Source organism: Petaurus breviceps, unplaced genomic scaffold, assembly GCF_028583685.1.
Source record: "Petaurus breviceps papuanus isolate PSGF00001 unplaced genomic scaffold, PetGlider_PUasm1.0 98, whole genome shotgun sequence".
Lineage (NCBI taxonomy): Eukaryota > Metazoa > Chordata > Mammalia > Diprotodontia > Petauridae > Petaurus > Petaurus breviceps.
This window is the reverse complement of record NW_027187460.1, coordinates 18,788,315-18,798,424: the sequence shown is the minus strand read 5'-3', so window position 1 is coordinate 18,798,424 and position 10,110 is coordinate 18,788,315.

Here is a 10,110-nt window from a genome sequence, read left to right as displayed (position 1 = left end):
TCTCTCTCTCTCTCTCTCTCTCTCTCTCTCTCTCTCTCTCTCTCTCACACACACACACAAACACACAATGGAAAGAATTGAAGGAAGTGCTTCAAGTGGGTAAACAAAAAAAGAACGAGATATTTTGGGAAGGGCATTCACAAACTAGAGAACTTGGAAGTAAGTAAGAAAACATGAGGACTGCACCATATAAGAATCCATTGAAACAACTGGAATTGTTTAGCTTAGAGAAATAAGGTTTAAGTGGAAAATGATAATTGTCCTCAAGTATTTGAAGGACTGTGTTATAAAAGAAGAATTGGATTTGTACTACTTGGCTCTAGGTATAGAACTAGACAATCATGGGCTCTACAATTAGAGGGTCTGGGTTTAAATTCCTCCCCTGACATTAACTACCTGAGTAATCTCAGACAGTTCACCCAATATCCTTCAGTTTCTTCATCTGTAAAATAAAGAAACTGGATTAGATGGTCCCTTCCAGCTCTAGAGCTATAATCTTATGAAATAGGAATGAGTAAGCATTTCCACTTAGTAGAAAACTCAGAGTCAATCTAAGGAAAAGCTTCCTATCAATTGGAGCTGTTCTATAAATGTCCTTGGGGTGTATCAGGAAGTAGTCAGTTTCCCATCATCCCATTTTTCCAGTTGAAGATGGCCAGCCATCTCTTAAGATTATGGAAGAGGGCATTTTTGGTCTGGCATGTGTTGGAGTAAATAGTTTCTCCGATTCTTTCCATTCCTGAGAACTTTGGGGCAGCTGTGGTATTTGGGAAGATCAATATGGCATTAGTAGGACTTGGAAGTGAATTATGAAGATGAAAGAGAGAGGTTCAAGGATTAGACCACTGTCCTCCTTAGGAAAGGCAAACCCAGGTATTCCACTGTGTTCCACAGGCATTTTCCATTGCAGTAAAGAAGGATAAGTTGGACATTCAAGGATAGCACATGGCATTGAGTGTTTTAGTCTTCACAGGGGGTTGGGGGTCCTGTAGCCTCAATCTCACATGTGACCCTCTAGGTCCTCAAGTGTAGCCCTTTGACTGAATCAAAACTTCACGTGACCTCAAGGCCACAGGTTCCCCATGCCTGGTCTAGATGGTATTTTGACAGAGGTCCATTCACACAAAGAGAAGCAGGTGAAGAGCTCCAGTGACCCTCTATTATACTTTGGGACACTAGCAACTGTCAGGGAGCTTTTCTTTGTATGAAGCTGAAATATGTCACCATAACATCTACCTATTGCTCCAAGATTGTCCTTTGGATCCAAGAAGAACAAGTCCCAATACTCACTACTCAGAGACATTTTTTTTTATTTGGGGTGGAGAGCCATTAGAGAGCTATGCTGGAATCAGCACAGTGTACTATTATACCCATATTCCAAACCTTTATGAAGTGACGAAGTATTAATTGATAATTATAATACTATGAGCCCCCTAACACTGTCTTGTCTGTCACACACACAAAAAGACATTTCTGCTGGGAATATTTCCAGGTTGTTTGAAATTGAGATAGGAAGAATAATTTGAATTTCAGTTCTGTGGACACTGTATACCTCTTCAAGATGAAGCAGCCACTTTCCTTGAATCCCCATGACAGATGGGAGGCCCAAACAACTCATGGAAGCTGATCTTTATCTTGCTTCCCCTGATGTGTGAGATGGGTTTAGAAACAGTGTCTGGGTTTTGAGTACAACCAGGAAGCCAACTTCTGAATGAGCTTCTGCCCTTTATAAGCAGATGGTGAGGAATTTTCTCAGGGATATATTGTTTTGGCTTTTTTTCTGCTGCTGAATATCAGTTGTGTGAGACACAGAATGACTAATGGTTGAGTCTGACTCCTGTGATTTGATTGTGTGATTAGAAAGTAGGTATTCAGTCCTAATTCATAGAAGAAAGTTAATTATAGACAAATGACAGATACAAGATTGTACAATGGTGTTATTATCTAATGAAGGTAACAAGGACAACTAATAAAAAAAATTATTCCTTTATACTTGTGATCATGGCCTTATGTGCAATTTGGAGGAAGGTAAGTCTGGCAACAGCAATGTGTCCCACAGAAGGTCATTATTACAGGGGACAAATTTCTGGCACTAAATATGGATTACCCAGTAATTGTGGGTAACATCTTCTAACTCAACCACCTCATTTTTTAGATGAGGAAATTGAAGCCCCAAAAGTGATTTGTCTAAGGCCATGTAATAACTAACTAATGATAAAATCAGAATCTGAAAAACAAAATCATAGAAGCTCCATGTTGCAATTGACCTTAGAATTCATCTAATCCAATATATTCCTGAATAAGAATTTATCCTATTATAGTATTCTCAACAGTATAGTCAACTATCTTTTGCCTGAAGATATATGGGGGGAGGTGGTAAGGAGGGGACAACTGACTAACCTCCCTGCAAGTTCTACCCATTACCTCTTGTTTTGCCTCTGAGGCCAAACAGAAAATCTATCTACACCACCCCCCCCCCCGTTTTAAAAATTCTTTGCTTTAAGGGATATAACAGTTAAATCTTCAATATAAGTCCTACTATGCTGCCTCATTGTAGGGTGGAAGTGATGCCGGGTTCTGGATTTATGACAGTAGAATGAAAGCTAAAGTAGGTCATGGTATGTTGGAAGAGTTTTGAATATGGTCCCTGGAACAGAGCAAGTCTGCTTTCTAAGAACTAATTGATCAATAAACTTTTATCAAATGCCTACAATGTTCTAGACACTGCACTAAGCCTGGGTAATCATGGAAAAAATTGTCATTAGTAAGCTGATCACCTGCTGATAAAACATTTTTGTCTTAGAAACCCATGGTGGGGCAGAGCCAAAATGGCTGAGTAAAAGCAGGAACTTGCTCAAGTTCCTGATCCAACCACCTCCAATACCTATAAAATATGACTCTAAACAAATTTTAGAGCTACAGAACCCACAAAGTGGCAGAGAAAAACAAATCTCCCACTGAAGATAGCCTGGAAGGTAGACAGGAAGGGTCTATTGCACTGGACTGGGAGCTGAGTGCTGTCCCATGTGAGCTGTGTGGCCCAGACCAGCAGCCCACCTGCCAGAGCAGACTTCAGGAGAGTGAATCACTGGCAGTTGTGATAGTTTCCAGACTTCTCAACCCATAAACGCCAAAGAGAAAATAAAAGCTCAGTGGAGAACCCTGTTGATTCTGGGTGAAAGAAGAGCATGGTCCAGCCCCTGCCTCTGGGGCGGTGGAGGTGGCTGCAGCTGCAACTGTTGCTGCTGCTTCAGACTCCAGGCTTACAGATTGTAGGGGGACCAAGTGACTGTTCAGAGGGCATTTGAAGGAATCTCTCTACTGGCACTGAGGCAGGATTCTCTTACTTTGCCCTGCTTGGATCTGGGTTGCAGTCTTGGGTGCTGGGCATGGAGTGAGGAGAGCTGGTATGGCAGAGCTTTTGTTGAGGCTGCGGAGAGAAAGCTTTCCTCACAGTTCTGAGGCAGGTGCCTGGAAAAACTCTGACAACAGCTGTGAAAACCCCAGAAATTTGGGTCACAGAACTCTCCACTCTAGAAGCAGAGTTCTACCATGGCAAAGAGCTCAAAAGTCAAGTAATTGGCTGGCAAGATGAGCAAACAGAGGAAGCACAATCAGACTATAGAATCCTTTTTTGGGGACAAAGAGGATCAAAACATAGAACCAGAAGAAGACAACAAAGTCAAAACTCCTGCATCAAAAGTCTCCAAGAAAAATATGAATTGATTGCAGGCCATGGAGAAGCTCAAGAAGAATTTTGAAAATCAAGTAAGAGAAATAGAGGAAAAATTGGGAAGATAAATGAGTGTGATACAAGAAAATCATGAAAAACTAGTCAACAGCCTGACTGAAGAAAATAACACCTTAAAAAATACACTAACTCAAATGGCAAAAGAGGTCCAAAAAGCCAGTGAGGAGAAGAATGCCTTAAAAAGCCTAATTAGTCAGATGGAAAGGAATTTCAAAAACTCACTGAAGAGAATAATTCCTTAAAACTTTGATCCCTATATTACCCTTTTACTTGTGTAGTGATGGTGTCAGAATGATTGAAAAGGGTCAAAGGGTGCTAAGAAACACTGTATTTTAAAATGTTAACCATCTTTAATTTGACCATTGGTACTCTAAATGTGAGATCCTTGTTCAATAACCAATGGGTAGAAATATTGTTGGAGTAGCTCAATCATATCAATCTTAACATCCTTGATATAAATGAATTCAAAAGTATGAGCCATATGAAGGATGGTTCCCAGGCCCTACTTTGAGAAGCAAAGAGAGACCTCTTCACCTCTGTTATAATATGTTTTATCATACACTCAAAAACTACAATTTTTTTAAAATTGTAATTTTAAAATTACTTCATGGGATATTGAAACATCCTTTATTGTAGTATCAATGATAAATAATTGCAAAAAGTCCCCTATGAAAATTATTTCAGCTTGTACATCAACATTAATTGTTGAGGCCCAAGTAAATGAAGGAGGAATTTTATTCAGAATTTGATAAGACCCTTCAAATCAAAATCAACATATAATATGAAATTTAGTGACTTCAATGAGAAGTTGGGAAAAGAGGAGGTGAGGATGGGGAGAAATAGATGGGAAAGTATGACTTAGGAGGAAGAAATGAGAGAGGTCAAAGACTTGTAGATAATTACTGATGTATCTGCACAAAATTTTCAGGAGGATCATCTCTACAAAAATTGAGGGCATTCTTAATTGATTAAGTATTTAATAGGGAACTAGCAGGCTTTTGCAAATATATTCAACAGTGAACTACATCTTTGCCAACTCAAAATTGACTGAAAGGTGCAGAGAAAATCCCACTGGACTTATTGCTGGTTGATTTTGGAAAAAGCAATTGAGAAAACACAGTCTTGCTTGCTCTTTTATAATGTATCTTCTATCCATAGATCAAGATCATTCAAGATTTCTTGGTAGATTTAACTCCACAAATCATCCACTTCAATCACTCTAAGATTATAAACATAAGCAGAGGCATAATACAGGGTGACATTTGCTTGCCAAAAGTACTTGGCAGACATACAACACAGAATGTGGGTCAAAGGACCTCTGTGTAGATGGTAAGGCCCTCTAAATGCTCAGGTTTCTGGATAACATTATGTTAATTGCATTAATCCCCACAACAGTGCATAGTGTCCTGAAAGATATCTGTAAGGACTCAAAGGAGTTTGGCCTGTACATCCACAAGGAAGAGGGAGAGAAAGAGGGCCTGGGAAAGGGGGAGGGGAGGGAGAGGATGAGAGAATTGATTTCCTTATAAAAGAGAATCCTCTCAGAATGTAGAGTTAATTATAACATCCATCTCACAGGATTACTGTGATAATCAAATTAAATAGGATATGTAAAATGATAATATTGTATTACCATTATCATTATTGTTGTTATTGTTAACTGAGTTACCTTGAGCAAGCAAACTCATTCTGGGTCAATTGCCTCATCTGTACAATGAAAGGATTAGAATCTAGTATTTGGATGCTCTCTAAAGTCCCTTGTGACTTTTTTTTCCCTCCAACTTATTTATTTTATTTTTCAAAATTCACTTCCACAAGATTTTAGTTCCAAATTCTCTACCTATCTCTCCCCTCCCCCCATCCTGTGATGGCATACATTCTGATTAGCCCTTCCCCCAATCTGCCCTCCTTTTTTTATCACTCTGCCCTTCTCTTATCCCCTTTCCCATCTATCTTATTTCCCAGTTGCCTGTAAAAACAATTTTTAACATTCATTTTTAAAACTTTAAGTACCAAATTCTCTCCCTTCCTCCCTCCCCATCCACCCTCATTGAGAGGGCAAGCAATTCGATATAGGTTATACACGTGCGGGTTCATGCAAAACACCTCCATAATAGTCATGTTGTGAGAGACTAAATATATTTCCCTCCATCCTATCTTGCCCTCCATTTATTCTATTCTCTCCTTTGACCATGTCCCTCATCAAAAGTGTTTGCTTCTGATTATCCCCTCCCCCTTCTGCCCTTCTTTCTGTTACCCCTCCCTCTCTTTATCCCCTTCTTCTCTACTTCCCTATAGAGTAAAATAGATTCCCATACACAATTGAGTGTGTATGTTATTCCTCCTTAAGCCAAATCTAATGAGAGTTAGGTTCACTCGTTCCCTCTCACCTCTCCCCTCTTCCCTTCCACTGTAAGAGTTTTTTCTTGCCTTTTTTATGTGAAATAATTTATCCCTAGATCTACTTCTCCCTTTGTCCTTCTCCCAGTACATTCCTCTCTCACCCATTTATTTAATTTTTTTAGATATTATCCCTTCATATTCAATTCACCCTGTTCCCTGTCTATATAGCTATATCTATATATACATACACATGTGTGTGTATTCCCTCCAACTACCCTAACAATGAGAAAGGTCATATGAGTTACAAATGTCATTTTTCCATGTAGGAATGTAAACAGTTAAATTTTAATATGTCTCTTATTCTCTTTCCTGTTTACCTTATCATGATTCTCTTGAATCTTGTATTTGAAAGTCAAAATTTCTATTTAGCTCTGACTTTTCAAGAATATATGAAATTCCTCTATTTCATTGAACATGAATTTTCCCCTCATTGATTATACTAAGTTTTGCTGAGTAGGTGAGTCTTAGTTTTAATTCTAGCTTCTTTGATCTCTGGAATATCATATTCCAAGCCCTCTGATCCCTTAATGAAGAATCTTGTGTTATCTTGACTGTATTTCCACAATACTTGAATTGTTTCTTTCTGGATGCTTGCAAAATATTTTCTCCTTGACCTGGGAACCCTAGGGTTTGGCTATAATATTCCTGGGAGTTTTCTTTTTGGGATCTCTTTTAGGAGGTGATTGGTGGATTCTTTCAATTTCTATTTTGTCCTCTGGTTCTAGAATATCAGGGTAGTTTTTCTTGATAATTTCTTAAAAGATGATGTCTAAGGCTCTTTTTTTGATCAAGTAGTCCAATAATTTTAAAATTATCTTTCCTGGATCTATTTTACAGGTCAGTTATTTTTCCAATGAGATATTTTACATTGTCTTTTTTAATCCTTTTGGTTTTGTTTTATAATTTCTTGATTTCCCATAGAGTCATTAGGTTCCATTTGTTCCATTCTAATTTTTAAGGAATTATTTTCTTTAGTGAGCTTTAGGACCTCCTTTTCCATTTGACCACATCTGATTTTTAAGGTATTCTTCTCCTCACTGGCTTTTTGGACTTCTTTTGCCATTTGGTGTAGTCTATTTTTTAAGGTGTTGTGTTTTCTTCAGTATTTTTTTGGATCCCCTTTAGCAAGCTATTGACTTGTTTTTCATAATTTCCTTGCATCACTCTCATTTCTCTTCCTAATTTTCCTCTACTCCTCTTGATTTTTGAAATTCTTTTTGAGTTCTTCCATGGCCTGAGACCAATTCATATTTTTCTTGGAGGCTTTGGGTATAGGAGCTTTGACTCTGTTGTCTTCTTCTGGTTGTATGTTTTGATCTTCCTTGTCACCAAAGTAAGATTCTATGGTCTGAGTTTTTTTCTCTGATGTTTGTTCATTTTCCCAGCCAATTACTTAGCTTTTTAACTCTGTTAAGATAGGGCTCTGCTTCCAGTGTGAAGAGCATACTGTCCCAAGCTTCAGGGGTTTTGTGCAGCTGTTTTCAGAAATACTTCTAGGGACTTGTGAATTTTCAGTTCTTCTAAGGTAGTATGATCTAAGGAGAGGTGCTTACTCCTCTCCTGACCTATGCTCTGCTCAGTGAATGACCACAAGCACTCTTTTCCGTCATGGAACTCTAAGGAGGGTTCCTTCTCTACTGCTGCGACAAACTCTGCTATGCCAGTGATCCTCCTCGCCCCAGGACTGCAACTCAGATCCAGGTATTGACAAAGCAAAAGGGTCATGCTTCAGTGCCAGCAAAGAGACCCCTGTAATCTTTTGATCAGTTGTTTGATCCCCTTACTCTCTCTTGTTCTGAGAACTCTGGAAGCAGCTGCTGCTGCCACTCAGGGGCTGTACTGAGCTGGAGTTGGTCTGTGTTTCTCTCTTACCCAGGCCTGACAGACCTCTCCCATTTACCTTCCAAGTTGTCTTTGGTGTTGGTGGGTTGAGAAGTCTGGAAACCACCTCAGCTGCCAGTGATTCAGTCACCTGAGGCTTGCTCTGGGGTTTGCTGGGGCCCAGTCTATGCCAGTGTGACCCATATTAGACTGCAGTCCTCTCCCAGCCTGGCTCAGCAGACCTTTCCTGTTGACCATTCAGCCTGAAAATTTGTTTCATTCTGTCTTTTTGTGGGTTATGCTGCTTCAGAATTTGTTCAGTGTCATTTCGATAGGTATCTGAGGGATTTGGGGGAGAGATCAAACTAGTTCCTACTTTTACTCCACCATCTTGGCTCCACATCCCCTTACCCCCATAACTTTAGATGCTCAGATCCTCTATCTTCTAGGCAGGTCAGTAGATAGCCGATATCATCTTTTTCCTTCCTGTGTGACTGACCAGGAGGACACATTAATTTTCTTAACCACTGGGGGCCTAGGCTATGGCTCATCTTTTTCTCCTATAGGTCCATATCTCTATGCTGCTTTTGTTCTCCTTTCTTTTCCTTCCTTCCTTCCTTCCTTCCTTCCTTCCTTCCTTCCTTCCTTCCTTCCTTCCTTCCTTCCTTCCTTTCTCTCTTTCTTTCTTTCTCTCTTTCTTTCTCTCTCTCTTTCTGTCTTTCTCTTTCTTTCTTTCTTTCTTTCTTTCTTTCTTTCTTTCTTTCTTTCTTTCTTTCTTTCTTTCCTTCCTTCCTTCCTTCCTTCCTTCCTTCCTTCCTTCCTTCCTTCCTTCCTTCCTTCCTTCCTTCCTTCCTTCCTTCTTTCTTTCTTTCTTTCTTTCTTTCTTTCTTTCTTTCTTTCTTTCTTTCTTTCTTTCTTTCTTTCTTCCTTCCTTCCTTCCTTCCTTCCTTCCTTCCTTCCTTCCTTTCTTTTTGTTACCCCAAGAATAAGCATTCTTGAATTGGCATCTGGCATTGAAATTTGGTAAGAAACAATCCAGCATAATCTCATTAGCATTGAAAGTGATATTCTTAATATACCCCAATTATTATTTTGAGTTTTTTCTTCTAGATCTGTGATTGTATTAGCAAAGAGAACTCCTAGAGAAGAAATTCCCTCTACTAATATAGATTGGCAACTATTCTACAACTACAAATCTAAGAAAGTTGCCTGAAGGAATTGAGAAGTTAAATGACATCCAGAGTCACAAAGTTTTTGTTTCTCAGCAGTGAGACTTGAATTCAAATCTTCTTGACTCCAAATTAGGAGGGGTGGTGGGGTCTGCATTCACAATACCAAATTGCCATATCTTCAAAAGTTATTTTGTGAGTTATATGTTAGTGTTGAGCTTCCTTAAGGTCCTAATGTACTTGCTAACCATGTTGTTCATTATGTACTCCTGGCTTTTCTGGAGTTCTGTGTGTGTGTGTGTTAAATTGAATCTCAATATAACAGTTTTCCATTGGCCAAATACAAAGGATCCCACCAGTTAACATTGGAGAAGGGGAGTTGAAATGTACTTTATCCCAGCAGAATACATAACTGTAGAATAAAAAACATGCAAATAGCTCCTTTTTTTAAAAAATAAGGAAAGTGAAATCTGAAAGGAGAAATAACAAGGCCAAGAGAGACTGTATAAAGAAGGCAAAAAGCCAAAACTTCCCTTGGGGTCCAATTCAAAACTGAAAGCTATTCAGGATGTTCTCATCTTTGTTAGGTTTGAAGTGTATTTCTTCAATTGATATATACTTGGTAGACAACATTATATGCAGTTACCTGGCTGCCAGGGAAGTGCTTTAGTTATTTTTTGGCCACTGTGACAACTCTAGGATCAAGTATGGATTTCCTGATTATGATTTCTTTCCCAGGATGAATACAATATTATTTTAAGTTACCCCCCAAAACAAAAAAAACAAACAAAAAAACCCTAAAACAATGATAAAAAATCAAGTCCTAGAAACAAGGTAAACATATAAAATGTTCCCAAAGTCTTAGCTTTAAAGCTTAAAATTGCACTAAGATGTTTGAGACATCTTATAGAGAGAAGGAAGCATAGTGGGAGTGAAAGAACCTACTCTCAGTCCTGGTTCTGCCAT